The sequence below is a fragment of the Schistocerca cancellata genome, chromosome 3 (genome assembly GCF_023864275.1).
Source record: "Schistocerca cancellata isolate TAMUIC-IGC-003103 chromosome 3, iqSchCanc2.1, whole genome shotgun sequence".
Classification (NCBI taxonomy): Eukaryota; Metazoa; Arthropoda; class Insecta; order Orthoptera; family Acrididae; genus Schistocerca; species Schistocerca cancellata.
Window position 1 is genome coordinate 768,601,818 of NC_064628.1, and position 21,435 is coordinate 768,623,252.

Below are 21,435 nucleotides of genomic sequence, written 5' to 3' on the forward strand. Positions count from 1 at the left end.
GTATAATTTTTCTAAGGGGACGTTTCAAATTCACAAATTGAGCAACTCAATAATGCGTTTGTTCACGTCTGGCCCTTATCCAAGCATTTGTCAGCCTTGACATTGATTGATAGAGTTGTTGGATGTCCCCCTGAGGGATATTGAGGCAGATTCTATACAACTGGTGCGTTAGCTATTCAAAATCCAAAGATGGCTCGAGGGGCCTGGCGATTATGCTCCAAACTTTCTCAATTGAGGAGAGATCCGGTGACTTGCTGGATAAGGTAGTGTTTGGCAAACACGAAGACCGGCAGTAGAAACTCTTTCCGTGTGCGGGCGGGTATTATCTTGCTGAAAAGCAAGCCCAGGATGGCTTGCTTGCCATGAAGGACAACAAAATGGGGCGTAGAATATCGTCGACGTACTATTGTACTGTAAGGATGCTGCAGCCGCGGTGGTCTAGCGGTTCTGGCGCTGCAGTCCGGAACCGCGGGACTGCTACAGTCGCAGGTTCGAATCCTGCCTCGGGCATGGGTGTGTGTGATGTCCTTAGGTTAGTTAGGTTTAAGTAGTTCTAAGTTCTAGGGGACTTATGACCTAAGATGTTGAGTCCCATAGTGCTCAGAGCCATTTTTTGAACTTATTAAACGCCCCTCGTATTTTACTATCGCTTTTGCAACAGCCGTTCTATTCCAGTGAGGAAGCGTAGCTTGGAAAGGTTTCTGAGGGGCTGTGAATGAGACGACCTGAAACCGAGCAAAAGTGAAATAGTGACAAGAGAAGCAGAGCAGATTTTTATTGCAAAAGATGTGACACTGTGAGCTGTGAACGTTCATATATCTGGGAAGGTAGACAAGGGAAGAAATAAGAAGAGACGTCCCAGGTTCACGTCTCATTTGGCGTTGCTGAAGGAACAATCTCGGCATTCACCGGAAGTAAAACAGAAAGAGGAATAAAATCCTAAATCAGGTTGGCCGTTCAGAGATCTGAACTCCATTTCTCCACAAATCAAGTCTTGAACGGAAAAGTGCCCCATATTACTCGGTGTAGACAATTTATGAACTGAAATATATTTTTGTAGCTCCATTATAAGTTGCACTGAGAAGAATCATTTCTTTTTTTTTATTTCTTGATGTTGTCTAGCTTCGGACACATGTGTGTATTTTCACATCATCCGTATCGTAAGTGAGACAAATAAAGGCGATGGCCTATGTACAGAAACTGCCCCTGCAGTGACGAACAAAGAGGCACTATGGTCGACTCAACAACAGTAAAGGCTCACTGGCCGTTTGACCATCTTTTTCTGTGCGGATGCACAAACAGTGCCCGAACTCTTACGGGAATCGGCAAAAAGCCGCGAGTAATGAGTATAATGGGCAAGGGCACTAAGACTATAATTCGGGACAATAAGTTGGGAACGTGGGTCTCACGGGAGGCGTGACAGAGGTAAGTCCCTGCAGTCGCACTATCCTCTGTGTCCTCGGTGGCTCAGGTGGATTGCCGGCACGGTAGCTCAGCGTGTTCGGTCAGAGGGTTTAACTGCCCTCTGTAATAAAAAAACTGAGTTAATCGATTAACAACGAACTTAAACGGATGTCTTACGACGTCCGCCCCGAGCAGATGCAACGAACAAAAGCGAACTAAATGAGATTAAAAAAAAAAAAAAAGATGGATAGAGTGTCTGCCATATAAGCAGGAGATCTCGGGTTCGAGTCCCGGTTGGGGCACACATTTTCAACTCTCTCCGTTGACTTATCAACGCCTGTATGCAGCCAGGGGTATTCATTTCATCTTAACAGTTAACAGACCACATAGGACGGACACTACATAACTCTAACTTGCTCTCTCTTTTTCATGGGAGAAACCCGCAGGTATTTTCATACTAGACAGTTTGAAAATAACAACTGTTAGCAACACTTATTTTAATATAAGAGGCTCATTAAAAAGCAGAGAGGAAATTATTAAACAGACAGTGCTATTAAAGGGGGACCTGGAATGCTTGGTACGCCACAGAACGCACAGTGAAACAGTTCTCTCTTAAATAGTCTATCCTTCCAGAAAACGCATACAGTGTTATTAATGGGGGACCTGGGATGTCATGTACGCCACAGAACGCACAGTGAAACAGTTCTCAGTAACAAGCTAGATAATTAATCTCTTAATATTTTTTCAAATTTTTCTCCACATGCCGGCCGAGGTAGCCGAGCGGTTCTAGGCGCTACAGTCTGGAACCGCGCGACCGCTACGGTCGCAGGTTCGAATCCTGCCTCGGGCATGGGTGTGTGTGATGTCCTTAGGTTAGTTAGGTTTAAGTAGGTCTAAGTTCTAGGGGACTGATGACCTCAGAAGTCAAGTCCCATTGTGCTCAGAGCCATTTAAATCATTTTTTTTTCTCCACATATCATACCTGTAGCAAATTCTGTAAATATTTTCAGTTCTCCATAGACTCTACTCAGCATTAGCAACGATACACAATATTACGCATAATCATTAATTTAATTGTCAGAAATAGTCAGTAATGGTAAAATAAATTTATGACTGACAACTTTATATAAATAACGTAATCTACAGAAAATGTAGCGCCTCCGACTGTATCGAAATTATTTGTGAAACCATACGTTGATAATATTTCTGTAGCATATTTTGACTTAAAAAACAAACGGTATGAGTCATGATTTCCGTGTGTGTGTGTGGTATTCCTGCGTAAGGTAGGAGGCACAGCATCTTTAAGTAGACAGACAGAAATACAATTACCAACATTAGCATGTTAAAGAAACATCCGTAGATTGATTTTGCCCGCAAAAAAGAAAAAGTCATCGAACAGTCATCCTCAGAAAAAAACAATTATTATGTTTTCCTCTGAAAGTAAAATTAATTGTAACACATGTGTCAAATACGGTAGTTCACTGACTGTAAAGATGTCGAACTTTATAAAATTATGGAAAGTGTTTCTCAATTTTCCCTGAACGTACAAGGGTCGTTCAATACGTAATGCCCCAGATTTTCTTAAAAAGCCATTAATACACATAGACAAACGTGCTTGTTCGTGGTTCACATTTGATGTTTGTTCTGTGCGCCGGTGAAGTTTCGAACCGTTATGGCAGATGGCAGAGCCGTTGTACAACGTTGAAATGGCGTTTACATACGACTCATGTTACAAGCAGGGTGCTGTTATTGATTTCTTGTGTGCAGAAAAAGAAACTGTGGTGAACATCCATAAACGTTCGTGTGCAATGTATGGCAGATGCTATAGTGGATAGGAGTACAGTAGGGCGATGGGTAATGAAAGTTACAGCTTCAGGAAATGCAGAAACAGAGATTCATGATCGGCCACGCTAAGGACATCCTGTGGTATCGATAGCTACGATGCCACGGCGTAGGTTCAAGTTCTTGGGTTGGCACTACGACACAGACACCGACACCGACGACAGCGCCCTCTAGCCGGCGTTGTGCAGATCTACGAGCTCCGCTCCAGATTTAGCCCATTTGATTCCGAGGAGACGACCTACCAACATTGTTTCTACTTCATAGGGGGCTAGCAATTACCGACTGTGTTACTTCAGTGATAGTTTATCCAACTACTAGTAGTAATAAGCGTTGATGACTGAACGGCTTCGCACCTACGTACTTACCTGTACGCAAAGTTAAGTAAAAGAGTTATAACCTAATTACAGTACCAAAGCATTTTCACCTTTTCCTGCTCCTACTCACTTCCTACATTCGGCCTACCCTTCAGTTTACAGGAGCAGACCCACTCGCCGCCTTAGAGGCGGGATACAAGACATCCTGTCACAGCCACTGCTCCAGTCATGCTGTATCGTGCGGATACTATTATTAGTCCAGAATGAGATTTTCACTCTGCAGCGGAGTGTGCGCTGATATGAAACTTCCTCGCAGATTAAAACTGTGTGCCCGACCGAGACTCGAACTCGGGACCTTTGCCTTTCGCGGGCAAGTGCTCTACCATCTGAGCTACCGAAGCACGACTCACGCCCGGTACTCATCCCCCAGGCTGTGGCTAAGCCATGTCTCCGCTATGTCCTTTCTTTCAGGAGTGCTAGTTCTGCAAGGTTCGCAGGAGAGCTTCTGTAAAGTTTGGAAGGTAGGAGACGAGATACTGGCAGAAGTAAAGCTGTGAGTACCGGGCGTGAGTCGTGCTTCGGTAGCTCAGATGGTAGAGCACTTGCCCGCGAAAGGCAAAGGTCCCGAGTTCGTTTCTCGGTCGGGCACACAGTTTTAATCTACCAGGAAGTTTCATATCAGCGCACACTCCGCTGCAGAGTGAAAATCTCATTCTGGAAACATCCCCCAGGCTGTGGCTAAGCCATGTCTCCGCTATATCCTTTCTTTCAGGAGTGCTAGTTCTGCAAGGTTCGCAGGAGAGCTTCTGTAAAGTTTGGAAGGTAGGAGACGAGATACTGGCAGAAGTAAAGCTGTGAGTACCGGGCGTGAGTCGTGCTTCGGTAGCTCAGATGGTAGAGCACTTGCCCGCGAAAGGCAAAGGTCCCGAGTTCGTTTCTCGGTCGGGCACACAGTTTTAATCTACCAGGAAGTTTCATATCAGCGCACACTCCGCTGCAGAGTGAAAATCTCATTCTGGAAACATCCCCCAGGCTGTGGCTAAGCCATGTCTCCGCTATATCCTTTCTTTCAGGAGTGCTAGTTCTGCAAGGTTCGCAGGAGAGCTTCTGTAAAGTTTGGAAGGTAGGAGACGAGATACTGGCAGAAGTAAAGCTGTGAGTACCGGGCGTGAGTCGTGCTTCGGTAGCTCAGATGGTAGAGCACTTGCCCGCGAAAGGCAAAGGTCCCGAGTTCGAGTCTCGGTCGGGCACACAGTTTTAATCTGCCAGGAAGTTTCATATCAGCGCACACTACTCGACAATTGGCCTTACAGTTGTCGGTCAGCATTGGAAGTGCGTCTGCAATGATCCATACTCTCGGATATTCAAAGAGGTACTCACGATGGGTTCCACGAATGTTCACAACGGACCACAATATTCAAAGAGAGGCCATTTCATCTGAATTGCTGGAGCGTTTCGAGCCCGACGGAGAGGCCTTTCCATCACGGATAGTTACGGGGACGAAAACTGGGTGCACCACTTTGCGCCGGAAACAAAAAGACACTCCATGAAGTGGCATCATCCTCATTCACTACAAAAGAAAAAATTCAAGACAAAGATGGTTTGAGGTTACCAGTCCCCTAGACATAGAACTACTTAAACCTACCTAACCTAAGGACATCACACACATCCATGCCCGAGGCTGGATTAGAGCCTGCGACCGTAGCAGCAGAGCGGTTCCCTACTGTAGCGCCTAGAACCGCTCGGCCACAGCACCCGGCAAATTCAAGACAGCCCCCTCTCCCGATAAAGTCGTGGTGACAGTCTTCTGGGACTGTGATGGGGTCATTCTCGTGGGTGTGACGCCAAGAGGGCCAACCATCAATTCAGAGGCATACGTGAAGACTCTGAATAACCTCAGGAACCGTTACCGTCGTGTTCGTTCGGATAAGAATCCAGCAGCAATCTTGCTTCAACACGATAATGGACGCCCACACACAAGTCTGAGAACCGGAGAATACGTCGCCAAATACTCTGCCTCATCCACCCTGCAGCCGAGACCTGGCACCCTCGGACTTCCATCGCTTTGGGCCGTTTGAAGATTCTCTATGGAGAACACACTTTGAAGATGACGAGAGTGTCAGTCATGCAGTGAAAACATGGCAACGCCTACAGGACAAGAACTTTCACCAGCAGCGAATACATGCTCTTCCACAACGTTAGCATACGGCCATAGAACGTGATGGAAAAAACTGGAAATTTGTGGTAAGTCCTATGGGACCAAACGGCTTACTTCATCGATAATCTGACTTTAACTTACGCTAAAGACAACACAGACACACCCATGCCCGAGAATGTACAGGACCTCCGACGGGGGCAGCTGCGCGAACTGTGACAAGGCGCCACAGACCGCACGGCTACCCCGTGCGGCGAACGTGATGGAGAGATGGACATGACATGTTGATGTATACTTTTTCCGAATTCTGACTCTTAAATAGGTTGTGAGAAAAAAAATGTTGGGCATTACTTATTGACCCTCGTATATTACAACTCCGAAAACCGTTGCTGGTGACCGGAAACGGCTTCTATCGTCAATATCGTCACTGAGTACATAAAATTAGTTTCCACTGGTCACTGATCCAGATCAAACACAACACGGCTCAATGTCCTCTCCGTCTTCAACGTGGGCTGCAATTAGTGCCTCTCGTATTACCCCTCCGATGATTCTACCACATCTCTCGTTTACAAACACACACACACACACACACACACACACACACAAGCAGTGGCTAAGCGCGCGTGCCGTACACGGATCTGGGGTGCGCTGATATGGCGGGCATGTCGGCAGATAATGCTGGTTGTTTACCGTGTGCATAGCGCGGCCGGATAATGCAGCCGCAGGGCTAATACGCGCATAGGCGGCTCCCCAAACAGTGGCCGGCGAATAAAACGACGCGTCCTCTGTGGCGCGGGTTTGTCACGCTAATTTGGAGCGTTTGCCGGGGATAAATGGCGCGATGCCACGCCGCGTAATGGCCGCGGTGGCTGGTGGTCGGCGCAACTGCGCTCTGCAATGGTCGGCGTTCTTGGCGCGCTTCTCGCTCCCCCGCCGTGCCGTCGCGCGTCTAACTGGCGTCATACAACACAGCCAACGCGCCGCCGCTACCCGTGCCATTAATAATGGCGTAGCGCTTCGTGCGTGCTAACTGAGCGAGCCCAAAACTGGTTACGAATCCAGACGATTTGTCAGTGCTCTACTGTCTCAACTATCCTGGTACGCCATAGGGAGGGAAAAATCCAAGCGATTAAGACCGATACCGGTATTTTACCTCTAAATAACTAGTATTTTTCGGTATTTGTTTGATCTCGATTAAAACATGTTTTTCATTTTTTACTAATAACCAGGTACAACGTGAATAACAAGTGGTGGGGAACGATTGAGGAGAGTGGAGAGGTTCAAGTACCTGATACAGGAAGATGAAAAAAACGACAGAGAAATAAACGAACGGGGGAGAAAAGCAGAAGGATTTCGGAAGAGTGTCAGAAGCCTGATATGGAGCAAGGATGCACCCTAAATAAGTAAAAATGTTATGTACCAGTCATACTATGTCCAGATTCTGACATATGCATCAGAAACCTGGGTTATGAAGGAAGAGAGAAAAGTAAAGTACAAGCTAGTGAGATGAAATTGGTTCAAATGGCCTTGAGCACTATGGGAGGTCATCAGTCCCCTAGAACTTAGAACTATGAGGCGTGTTTTTTAAGTAAGTACCGTTTTGAAATTTAAAAAAAGACGTGCTAAGATATCACAATAATTTTACTTTTACATGAAAGCCTGTATCTTAATCTACTTTTCTACATAATTTCCGTCAATATTGAGGCACTTGTCATAACGTTACACCAGTTTTTGAATACCCTCCTCATAGAAGTCTGCCGCCTGACAGTGGAACAGTTGAAGGTGTTCCTGGCAGTTGTTCTGAATCTTTCAGAGATGTCTGTGATTTTGTGTGTGTGTGTGTGTGTGTGTGTGTGTGTGTGTGTGTGTGTGTGTATGTGAGAAAAGGGAGGGAGAGAGAGTGTGTGTGTGTGTGACAGCAGGTTTTTGGATTTTTTAAAATTTTTATTTCGTGGCTGTGTGTGGTGTGTGAAAGGGGAGGGAGAGAGAGAGAGAGAGAGAGACAGTACGTTTTAGGACTTTTTGTGTGTGTGTGTTTGGGGGGGGGCTGGGGTGGTGAAAAGGGGGGGGGTGAGAGCTCTATACGTTAGTCTTGTCTAATAGTTCCCTATCCTGTAACATACGTATTGTTAAAGCACACACGGAGAAAAAAAAGAGCTTCAAGCCCAAGATGAAAATCAACCATGTTCAGGAGATGATTCCTGCTGATCTGCCAGCAAGACAAACGTTCGCTCTGGAATTTCTTGGTCACGTGAAAGTGCACAACGAATGGCTATGTCACATTCAAGGACATGTCAATACGAGAACTGAAGAATGCAGGCAACGGAAAATGCTCACGCACATCAACCGGCCCACTTCATACTGCGAAGGTGACTGTGCATTGCGGGTTGGCCTCGTCGTTTATTGTAGGGCTGTATTTTTTCGAGGAGATGAACCCTGCACATCCTATTACCTGCGCCGTCACTGGTAAATCTTATGAGAGTCTTTTGCGCAGCAACGTCATTCCAATCCTTCGACAGCGTGGATATGTGGGAAGGATCATCTTTGTGCAAGATGGTGCTCATCCGCATACTGCACAACCAGTGAAGCGGCTGTTGCAGAGGTATTTCGGAAACGGCAGAATCATCGACAGTCATTTCCCTGCAGTCTGTTCGTCCAGATACCTGGTCTTGATCCGTGTGGCTTCTGGGTGTGGGGTTATCTGAAAGATGTTGTGTTCAGTGCCTCAAATGCGAACGTAGCTGAATGGAAAACACGCATTGCGCAACGCATTCTGAACATGAGACCCGACACACTGCGATCTGTCGTGGAACTACTTGTTTATCGACTTCATCCTGTGGTGGTCGGCATACTGAACGTGTCTTGCACCAGTCTCACGACAGTTACGAGAAACCGATGTCATTTTGACTTTTTGCGGGTTTTGGCAACAGGACAATTAAAAAACGACGTCGTTTTGCTTTTTATGTGGCCTCAGAACATTTCAAAAAAAAGTTTCGAAGGTAGGAGACGATGGTAGAGCACTTTCCCTCGAAAGGCAAAGGTCCCGAGTACGAGTCTCTGTCCGGCAAACAGTTTTAATCTGCCAGGAAGTTTCATATCAGTGCACACTCCGAGGCAGAGTGAATATCTCTTTCTGGTAATTTCAAAATCGATTTGTCCCATCCGATGAAGTACGACCTTGCCGTGGTGGATGGGCTTACCTAACAGTGCCACAACTGTTGACGGTCGAACTTGTGCAGTCATGCAGCTACGGGTGGGGTAATGTGCAATCAAACCATAGCTGTCGTAATGTGGTTCGTCTGTGATTTGTAGCCCACCTCATTTATGTTAAGACGCTTACAGCGCCATCTATTAGTAAAATTTCCTTTTAACTTCTTTAGTTCAGTGATGTTTCCCCCGCTTCAGTAATATGCTGTTCAAATGCGGCGTCATTCTGAGCAGTGGCTTTCTTTCTACAGAATTTTGAAACTGGAACTTTATTTATGGACGTCCTGTCCAACAGCGTCATCTACGAACAGCACAATGGAGCTTCTGGGGTTATCCTCAGGCTCATTCGTATACAATGTCAACAGTAATGCTCCGGAAGCACTACTTTCCAGTACGTCGAAAGCTACTTTTAAGTCCGAAAATTACTCTCTACGAACGACACAATAATGGACACCCTAATCAATAAAACGCCTCCACCACTACGAGGTGCATTCAAGTTCTAAGGCCGATTTTTTTTTCTAATTAACTACTCACCCGAAATCGATGAAACTGGCGTTACTTCTCGACGTAATCGCCCTGCAGACGTACACATTTCTCACAACGCTGACCCATGATTCCATGGCAGCGGCGAAGGCTTCTTTAGGAGTCTGTTTTGACCACTGGAAAATCGCTGAGGCAATAGCAGCACGACTGGTGAATGTGCGGCCACGTAGAGTTTCTTTCATTTTTGGAAAAAGCCAAAAGTCACTAGGAGCTAGGTCAGGTGAGTAGGGAGCATGAGGAATCACTTCAAAGTTGTTATCACGAAGAAACTGTTGCGTAACGTTGGCTCGATGTGCGGGTGCGTTGTCTTGGTGAAACAGCACACGCACAGCCCTTCCCGGACATTTTTGTTGCAGTGCAGGAAGGAATTTGTTCTTCAAAACATTTTTGTAGGAAGCACCTGTTACCGTAGTGCCCTTTGGAACGCAATGGGTAAGGATTACGCTTTCGCTGTCCCAGAACATGGACACCATCGTTTTTTCAGCACTGGCGGTTACCCGAAATTTGTTTGGTGGCGGTGAATCTGTGTGCTTCCATTGAGCTGACTGGCGCTTTGTTTCTGGATTGAAAAATGGCATCCACGTCTCATCCATTGTCACAACCGACAAAAAGAAAGTCCCATTCATGCTGTCGTTGCACGTCAACATTGCTTAGCAACATGCCACACGGGCAGCCGTGTGGTCGTCCGTCAGCATTCGTGGCACCCACCTGGATGACACTTTTCGCATTTTCAGGTCGTCATGAGGGATTGAGTGCACAGAACCCACAGAAATGCCAACTCTGGACGCGATCTGTTCAACAGTCATTCGGCGATCCCCCAAAACAATTCTCTCCACTTTCTCGATCATGTCGTCAGACCGGCTTGTGCGAGCCCGACATTGATTCGGTTTGTTGTTACACGATGTTCTGCCTTCATTAAACTGTCGCACCCACGAACGCACTTTCGACACATCCATAACTCCATCACCACATATCTCCTTCAACAGTCGATGAATTTCAATTGGTTTCACACCACGCAAATTCAGAAAACGAATGATTGCACACTGTTCAAGTAAGGAAAACGTCGCCATTTTATTTAAAACAGTTCTCATTCTCGCCGCTGGCGGTAAAACTCCATCTGCCGTACGGTGCTGCCATCTCTGGGACGTATTGACAACGAATGGGGCCTCATTTTAAAACAATGCGCATGTTGCTATCTCTTTCCAGTCCGGCGAAAAAAAAATCGGAGGCCTTACAACTTGAATGCACCTCGTACAGCGGCCAACAGTTAGGACGACACACTGCGTTCTGTGTGCTAGGAACTCTTCAGTATATTAACAAAGCTGGTCTAACACTCGTCCGCCCGTATTTTATTCATTCGGCGACAATACGGAGCTGCATCATAAGCTTTCTATACGTCAGGATCGGCCGACGTGGCCGAGCGGTTCTAGGCGCTTCAGTGCGGAACCGCGCTATTGCTACGGTCGCAGGTTCGAATCCTGCCTCGGACAGGGATGTGTGTGATGTCCTTAGGTTAGTTAGGTTTAAGTAGTTCTAAGTTGTAAGGGACTGATGACCTCAGAAATTAAGTCCCATAGTGCTCAGAGCCATTTATACGTCAGGGAACGTGAGATCCACCTGGGCGCAACGATCTGCTGCCAGTGTCGGAAAATAAATTTCCAATGTAAATTATAATCAATATAGAAAATCAACTCTCCTCGTCTTTTCTCCGGTCATCCAATCATATGATGGACTATATGTACGTTGCTTGTAATGTATTGTAGGGGCATTGGTCCAAACAGTATATTAGAGTTCAAGCTGCTTGGGTTTATACACTACTGGCCATTAAAATTGCTACACCACGAAAATGACGTGCTACAGACACGATATTTAACCGACAGGAAGAAGATGCTGTGATATGCAAATGATTAGCTTTTCAGAGCATTCACACAAGGTTGGTGCCGGTGGCGACACCTAAAACGTGCTGACATGAGGAAAGTTTCCAAACGATTTCTCATACACAAACAGCAGTTGACCGCCGTTGCCTTGTGAAACGTTGTTGTGATGCCTCGTGTAAGGAGGAGAAATGCGTACCATCACGTTTCCGACTTAGATAAAGGTCGGATTGTAGCCTATCGCGATTCGATTTATCGAATCGCAACATTTCTGCTCGCGTTGGTCGAGATCAAATGACTGTTAGCACAATATGGAATCAGATGGTTCAGGAGGGTAATACGGAACGCCGTGCTGCGTCCCAACGGCCACGTATCACTAGCAGTCGAGATGACAGGCATCTTATCCCCATGGCTGTAACGGATCGTGCAGCCACGTCTCGATCCCCAAGTCAACAAATGGGGACGTTTCCAAGACAACAACCATCTGCACGAACATGTCGACGACGTTTGCAGCAGCATGGACTCTCAGCTCGGAAACCATGGCTGCGGTTACCCTTGACGCTGCATCACAGACAGGAGCGCCTGTGATGATGTACTCAACGACGAACCTGGATGCACGAATGGCAAAATGTCATTTTTTCGGATGAATCCAGGTTCTGTTTACAGCATCATGATGGTCGCATCCGTGCTTGGCGACATCGCGGTGAACGCACATTGGAAGCGTGTATTCGTCATCACCATACTGGCGTATCACCCGGCGTGATGGTATGGGGTGCCATTGGTTACACGTCTCGGTCACCTCTTGTTCACATTGACGGCACTTTGAACAGTGGACGTTACATATCAGATGTGTTACGACCTGTGGCTCTACCCTTCATTTGATCCCAGCGAAACCCTATATTTCAGCAGGATAATGCACGACCGCATGTTGCAGGTCCTGTACGGGCCTTTCTGGATACAGAAAATGTTCGGCTGCTGCCCTGGCCTGCACATTCTCCAGACCTCTCACTAATTGAAGACGTGTGGTCAATGGTGGCCGAACAACTGGCTCGTCACAATACGCCAGTCAGTACTCTAGATGAACTGTGGTATCGTGTTGAATCTTCACGGGCAGCTGTACCTGTACACGCCATCCAAGATCTGTTTGATTCAATGCCCAGGCGTCTCAAGGCCGTTATTACGGCCAGAGGTGGTTGTTCCGGGTACTGATTTCTCAGGATCTATACTTCCAAATTGCGTGAAAATGTAATCACATGTCAGTTCTAGTATAATATATTTGTTCAATGAATACCCGTTCATCATCTGCATTTCTTGTTGGTGTAGCAGTTTTAATGGCCAGTAGTGTATAACTTTATCAAGGCTATTTGCAAAAGTAGTCGTGACATAGTTTTGTCATTCTGCAATATGCCGACGTCTACAACCCAGAAGCGTGTTATAGAAAAGCTACAGTTTAACTTCTTGCCGAGGGCGGGTTCACTAAGAGACAGGACACTAACTTGTATGGGTCCAGAACGAGGAAACCATGCCGACATTTGTCTTAAACGATTTAGGGAAACCAGGGAAAACTTAGATGTGGATGACTGCACATGGTTTTAAACGTCACTCCTCCCGAATGTGAGTCCAGTAACCGAATAGCACCAGCGTATTCAGGTGTGAAGTTATTCAACTCTTACGCAGTTTTTAAGGGTGAATCGTAAATGTTTAGGAAGAGGGAACATGGAGTACTGTAAGTTAAAAATTCATTTAAAAATAAGCACAATTTTAGCGGGAGCAGCGTTACGGCTGTTTGGATATTATGCATGAAATGAACCCCACAAGATGTGGCCAAAGAGACAAAATGCTTTGGATTCAAGTACACGAATAATTTAGGGCAGTTGAAATTAAAACTTCAAAAATACCACCACCAATTTCAGTACGGTTTTCAGCTCTCTTCTCTCAATGAATCCCCATGTATTTTTATGGAAGTGAAACAGTCCATAATGGAATAATAGGTGTTTGGTGTTTAATGTTTTTTTGCAAACTTAATTTTTCATTCTTCCATGTAAAGAACTACTACAGTAAGTTGCGGCGACCATGGTGGTCAATGAACTTTGGTCAGAGACTGAAGGATTCAGATGATGTGTCAGATGACGAGTGACTATGACAACTTCCTCAGCCTTTCAGCCAAAGAAATCACTTCGAGTAATAGCGACCAGTTATCTACATGATGTGTAAAATGGGTTGACCTGTAAACTCGTTCAGTGCGATGGGATTCCCAGTTATCGCATTGTCGGTCACACCGCAGCATTTACTTTCAGAGAATGACTACTGATAACGTGTCGGCAATATATGATGTTAATTTTCGTTGCGGGAACGAAATGAGTTTTGCGTGTAATTGATTCCATCACTCGTGAACATAACTTCATCAGTAAACAGTATTAATAGGATTAAGTGACGATTAGAAATTATTCATCGATATAAATTTCAGAAGCCAACCTCCATCACCTGCGTGAATTTATTCCATCCGCTGATGACGAAAATAACGCGGCGCCATATTTGCCTACGAGCGTGTACCTGGTACTGCATGGAGATCTCTGATATGAACACACACACACACACACACACACACACACACACACATGTTGAATTTGGTGTTTGCGATTAGGGAACTATCTGCGAGATTCTCCATAAAGAGCCAAACATTACAGGACATGAAAACATTTATCACATCAGCATATTCAGCATGTACTGACATGTAGGGCATTGTCTTACTAAAAGACCAAATAATTTCTAAAATTTTTATATTTATGGTGCATGAAGTTCAGCACTGAGATATCAAACCACCAAAGCAGTTCGACGTAGCTGTAAAAATTCACGAAAAAATCGACTTTGAAGTTTTCTGAGGGTCTTTAACTCACTAAAGCAAGGACGAGATTTCGGCGGGCCACCTGACACTGTGGTACAAGGCTCGCCTACCACGTGGGTAACCTGGGTTTGATTCCTGGCCAGAGTGAAGTTTTTAATAAAGGTGGACGCTCTACGAGCGTTTGTGTGAAGCAGAAAAGACATAAAGATGAAGAAAATGGTAGTGTTCGAGACTGGTAATTACTTAACCGCTGGTTCCAGTCTCGTTTCGGTCGTTATATCTTTTCGTTTATTTTTTTCCGTTTGACTCGAATAAATGCGCCAATTAAATATAAAATTCATAAAATATGTGACAATAAATACATATCTAACTGTAATTTTTTTAATGAAAAATGCCTGTCTTCTTACTTCTAATTACATATTGCACACAAAAGTCCAGTTTTCATTGGAAATATAAATTCTTAATTACCGATACTCTATAAAAGTTTGTTAATAAAGATAGTTTAAATTAAAAAAGTAACTGGTTGCACGCGCTCTCAGGGTTCCGTACAAACTTAATTACGAATATAGAGAGGTAATCGACCCCAGGAATCGAAAATCTCGGCGGTTTTTGCCTGTTGTCGGCACTTGTGCTGGCAAGATATCGGTCCCGGGAATTCCAAGACATTCGACTATGTTTTCTGTCTGAAGTCGTGTAGCAAATGGCAAAAGAAAAAAAAAAGGTTCAAATGGCTCTAAGCACTATGGGGCTTAACATCTGAGGTCATCAATCCCATACACTTAGCACTACTTAAACATAACTAACCTAAGGACATCTGTAGCAGCAGCGCTGTTCCGGACTGAAGCGCCTAGAACCGCTCGGCTACAACGGCCGGTTGAGAAAAGAATTTTTGTGTATGATATAATTACAAATTAATAATTTTCGGATTTTTTTCTTAAATTTTACAGTGAAACCTTGCTTCCTACCAAACTGCATGGTTTGTAGGTCAATGGGAAGTACCCTATAGGTTTTGGTGAGTGAGTTTGCCAGAATCAAAATATGACATAAATTGCCGTACCTTTTGATTACATTGACTTTGAAGCTTACATTTATTACACTCCCAAAATACGTTAGTTTGTGGCAAAGATTTCAACTTGATGCGTCTACCCGTTCCTGGGAAAAGCAGCCTTAACGGACAGACGGAGAGACAGGCAGATGGATATAAAATGAAAAATTTTTGTGTGTGATATAATTGCAAACTAAACTCCACCATCGTAGGTCCCAAGTCCGGGGCCTCATCTTCCAAGTGGTGATGAAGGAGGAGGGGGAGGAAGGAGGTGCGGAAGAAATAACACCCTGCCTAAGGTTGCTAGGCGAATCCTGGTCAACGGTCTCAAAGGCGGAAGAGGAAACAAATTCCAAACTGCACTAAGAGCGGAAGAACTACCTCCAGGACTCACAATCTTCGGTGTATTTTCTTGTGGTCCTCGGGCTACTCCCAAGATAAGTTTCATCAGTCATGGAAGTGTGTGATGTAAATTACGTTACTGCAGGTGGACGATCCACCATACGTCAGTACGTCAGCAGACTTTCGGATTCTGGCGACTCTGCAACACTGCACAAAGGCAAGTCGGTGTGTCTTGGAATCTTATTCAAATTTCAAGGTGAACAACAGACGTACTTAGCAACTTTTAATGTAAACTCATTGTTGAAGACTGGAAAACTAAAACACGTTACAGGTACGCTAGAGAAACACAACACACTAACAGCGGCCATTCTAGAAACTCGATACAATGCTACATGTATCTTCGACTCCGAAGCGTTTAGGATGTACAAGGGGAAAATGAGACCGAGAATGATAAAAAATGTACCACATCTAGGAACAGCCTTTATAGTCGACAAAAAAATCTTGAACTCAATAGTCGACTTTGATTCCCCATCGGAAAGTTTCTCATGTCTTACATTCACAAGCACAAACAAAATCTACGCAATCATCAATGCCCATGCGCCTATAAATGAAGATAACAAGAAAAACAAAGAAAAAAATAGTAGAAGCTTAATGCACAGATTGGTACAGAAAAACAAGAAAATTGTTTGAGATTATCCTTCCCACAAAAGAACGAACAGAAATGGTAACAAGCAATAGAACTTTGCTAAGTACACCACCTAATTCTTAAATCTACAGCTTTCAAAAAACTACCACGAAAACGAAAGACATGGACATCCCGAAATTCCAACGCAGGGGAATTTCAGCTTGATCGTGTGTCAATCAAGAAAATTTTTTGCAAAGAAATCGTGAAGGTTAGGGTACTCAGGGTTGCAAACTTGGATTCGGACTACTACCTCTCTAAAATTAAGTTCAAAGTCATCCGAAATAGAAAATGCAGCATGAAACAAATCAAGGGTCGAAAGTACAACACCGAAAAAATAACAAAATCAAATGAATTCAAAAAAGTAACAGAAACGATTCAGACCCAGAGGTGGCAGTATATCAAGGAAAACCTCATTACTACGGCCGAACGGATAGCTCCCAACATAAAAAGGAAAAAACGTAGTCGCTATAATGTGATGCCCTCATTCAAAAAAGAAAACAGGCATGGAAAAATTGGAAATCACAGAAAACAGAAGAAAGAAAATTAAATTTCATTACAGTTAGAAAACTGGTAGATTATAAAAGGATCAAGAACACTCGTGAAAAAAAAAAACCTCTTCTCCAAATTGATGACGAATTTACTAAAAACAGCGCAAGAGTCTTTCACAAAACATTCAAACGAAGGTTATCAAGATACAAAGCTCCCACCCTACAACTTCGAGATGTAAATGGGACCATCGCTCACAGTAGCACAGTAAATTGCAAGATATTAACAGGTTACTTTGAGAAGTTCCTGAATTGTGAAACCATCATTGCAAAAATTTGAATCCATCCCAAATAACAGTGAGAGGGCGGATTCAGAACCACCAACGACTGAAGAGCTACAAAAGGTAATTTGAGAACTGAAAAACAACAAATCGTTCGGAGAAAACCAACGTGTTTTTGATCAAATCTGGAAAGAACAAGGGATCCCCGCAGAATGAAAACAGCTCTGATCCACCCTATTCACAGAAAAGTCTTAAAGACAGACCCCAACAAGTATAGAGGAATATCACTGCTGGATATAACATACGAGATTCTTTCTAAAGTCCTTCTGAACAGGGCAGAGCTGCAATTGGACCCGCAAATCGGAGAATACCAGGGAGGTTCTCGAAAGGGCAGGTCATGTTCGGAACAAATACTAAAATTCTTAAACGTTATCACAAACGAAAAATGAAGGGTAAAGACATATGTAATCTCCTTTGCTGGTTTCAAAAAAGGATATGATCGATTCCAGAATGAGATTTTCAGTCTGCAGCAGAGTGTGCGCTGATATGAAACTTCCTGGCAGATTAAAACTGTGTGCCGGACCGAGACTCGAACTCGGGACCTTTGCCTTTCGCGGGCAAGTGCTCTAGGTAGGAGACGAGGTACTGGCAGAAGTAAAACTGTGAGGACGGGGCGTGAGTCGTGCTTGGGTAGCTCAGTTGGTAGAGCACTTGCCCGCGAAAGACAAAGGTCCCGAGTTCGAGTCTCGGTCCGGCACACAGTTTTAATCTGCCAGGAAGTTTCATATGATCGATTGACAGAGAATGTCTGTCAGTAGTCCTGGAAGAAATGAGTTTGAATACGAAAACGTTAAGTAATATCATAAAAACGACCCTTACAAAGACATATTCGAAAGTTAAATTCATGGGTGAACTATAAGAACGCTTCGAAATAAAAACGGGGGTGGGATCTCACCGTTGCTGTTCAATAGCGCGCTTGAGAAAGTAGCAAGAGAATGGAACACAAATATAAAGAGTGGTATACGATTGCGTTGCAAAAAGAAGAAGCTTGAAGTAAATTTGCTTGCTTTGCAGATAATATGGCCCTGTTTGCCGAAACAATGGAAGAAGCACAGGAGCAAATCATTGAACTAAAGAAACAAGCAGCTAAAATAGGTCTTCACACCTCCCTTGAAGAAACTGAAGTCAAGACAAACATCAAGAAATGCCATAACACCTCAAAGTCCAGAAACAAAAGACTGAAGCAGTAAAAGAAATTAAATATCCCGGAGAATGGATTAGTTGGAATGCTGGGGAAACCAAAGCAGTGGAATCACGAGAAAATAAACTTGAACTGACCTTCCAAGTAACAAAAGATACATACAGCAAAAATTCTCTTTCACGGGGGTTCAAAATTACACATTACAAGACAGCGATTAAGCCAGAAGCACTGTATACAGCAGGAACACTAAACATGAACTTCAAACGCTTAATGGAGAAACTTGAGATAAACGGAATAAAATTTTTAAGGAAAATCATAGGACTAAAATTCAAAGATAATAAGACAGTATACATCGAAAATGAAACTCTATACAAGAAAATCGAAAAACTTTCGGATCCAACACGAAAAAGGAGGACAAATTTTTACGGGCATCTTCTCAGAATGAATTTTAACAGATTAACCAAACAAATCTTTGACTTTTTCCGTAACCGCAAAACAGAACCCAACTGGTTTAAAAAAACTTAGAAAGATCTAGCAGAACTAAATACTTCAGAAAAATCACTAACCGATCGAACAGCTAAATTAATTACTAAAGATGAAAACATAAGATTCCGAGACAAATGTACACAAAAACCTAAACGCCTCATCTCGGAAGAAGAGAGGAAAAGAAGAGCAGAAAGAATGAAGAAATACTAGGCTCTCAGTAAAGAACAGCACATGCACAAAAAAAGATTGATCCAACGTACCCCAAAGAGGGTGAAAGGAAAGAAGACTTACAAATTAACAATTTTCGGATTTTTTTCCTTTAGTTGTACTGTGAAATCTTGGTTCTTGCCAAATTTTAGCAATTCGAAGTCAACGGAAAGTATCCCACGGGTTTTGATGCATGAGTTTGCGAGTAACAAAATATGTGACGTAAAAGGCTGTATGTTTTGACTACTTTAAAATTGTCGAACAGACAGACGACAGAGGGGTCATATTAATGTTCAGTTTTTACCGACTGAGGTACGGAACCCTAAGAACGTGAGAAATTAACTTTTTTCATTTTACACATTGCAGAAATTGTAGTAGAGCTTCGTTTGAAAAATTGCATCTGCTGAGAATCCTAACCAAGCCAGTCACATGGCACTTGGCAGGTAGGAACTCCATCGCAGAGCCACATCACCTCTCAAAAATTTATGCTTGCTTTATGTTATTAACGATACTCCGAAAACTTAAAAGTCGATTTTCTCGAAAAATTGTTAGAGTCGCATTGAACGGCTTTGATAGTATGAAATTTTCGTTCTGAGTTTCACCAAACATAGATATAAATATTACAAAAATAAGATTGCTGTCTAGTCTCTTTGTTAGGTAGCTATTAAATGATCTAACAAATATTTTGCACCACCTGTATTTCTACGAACGAGTGTGATCTTTTCTAGGGGAACAGAGAAGAAGAGAAAACGCGTTGAAAAACACTTCACTGTGAAACGAAAACAAAAGAACAGCTACAATAAATGTAGTCTGTCAATAGTGTACATATTTGCCCATCTGCGGTATAAAGCTCAGCTGCTGCATAACATTCAACACAGAGTTCTTTCACTCTCCGCTGTATCACGCTTGGATTCTACTTCACGTACTGCACACAAGGCGATGGAGACACTGCTGCTCAATGCTGCCACTATCTTCGTCAGTGACCCTCCTCAGGCTGTCCAGCGTGTGAGGAAGATTCTTGAGATTGGTTCCACGTAAGCTCGATCAGACTGATGTGAGCACTTACTATAGGTCATTACATATGGTTGACAGCTGCTTCCTGGAGGGAAGTGTTTGTGAGGTGATGTGTGCGTGTGGTTTATGATACTGAAAGACGAATCCATCGCCAAAATGTTGACTGTAACGGTGGACAATAGCCTGGATACGGTCGCAATACTGCACAGGCCTCAGATTATTATTCTCGATAGTGTAGCGGCAACGCCCTCAGGCGACCCGTTGCAGCCAGCCAGGAGGTGTGCATACCACCCACATGCGTAATTCCACAACTTGTTGTCCTCATCCTACTGAGCAGGGTTTCCTCTGTTTCTCCGTTCACCCCAAGGATGTACTACACCAGCTTCTCTCTCACCTCTTGGATGGTCGTCTGTACAGTCATTCAAGTTTATAAATTTTAACTAGTCGTGTGAGGTCCAAACTTTCCACATGATCCCTCCAATTTATTTTTCTTGTCTTCCTCTATTTATTATATGTTTTATTTCAGACTGATCTCTTATGTCGTACATGGTTATTGCTTGTATCTGCCTTAGTACCTTCATTTCCATTGCCCTTAAGTACCGTTTTATGTTTTTCTTTTTCCTCCTAGTTTCTGCTGCATGTGTCTACATCTACATCTACATGTCTACTCCGCAATTCAGATTTAAGTGCTTGTCAGAGGGTTCATCGAACCACAATCATACTATCTCTCTACCATTCCACTCCCGAACAGCGCGCGGGAAAAACAAACATCTAAACCTTTCTGTTCGAGATCTGATTTCTCTTATTTTATTTTGATGATCATTCCTACCTATGTAGGTTGGGCTCAACAAAATATTTTCGCATTCGGAAGAGAAAGTTGGTGACTGAAACTTCGTAAATAGATCTCGCCGCGACGAAAAACGTCTTTGCTTTAATGACTTCCACCCCAACTCGCGTATCATATCTGCCACACTCTATCCCCTATTACGTGATAATACAAAACGAGCTGCCCTTTTTTGCACCCTTTCGATGTCCTCCGTCAATCCCACCTGGTAAGGATCCCACACCGCGCAACAATATTCTAACAGAGGACGAACGTGTGTAGTGTAAGCTGTCTCTTTAATAGACTTGTTGCATCTTCACTGCTTGAATACTGCTCAGCAGTGTGGGATCCGTACCAGATAGGGTTGATACAAGACATAGAGAAGATCCAACGGAGAGCAGCGCGCTTCGTTACAGGATCATTTAGTAATCGCGAAAGTGTTACGGAGATGTTAGATAAACTCCAGTGGAAGACTCTGCAGGAGAGACGCTCAGTAGCTCGGTACGGGCTTTTGTCAAAGTTTCGAGAACATACCTTCACCGAAGAGTCAAGCAGTATATTGCTCCCTCCTACGTATATCTCGCGAAGAGACCATGAGGATAAAATCAGAGAGATTAGAGCCCACACAGAGGCATACCGACAATCCTTCTTTCCACGAACAATACGAGACTGGAATAGAAGG

General features: G+C 43.9%; 1 protein-coding gene across 4 annotated transcripts in view; it reads right to left on the bottom strand.

Moving 5' to 3' along the window:
* The window catches only part of LOC126175808 (complexin), a 747,913-nt gene that overhangs the window by 40,353 nt on the left and 686,125 nt on the right, over positions 1 to 21,435 (bottom strand). The gene's annotated exons all lie outside the window — the stretch shown is intronic.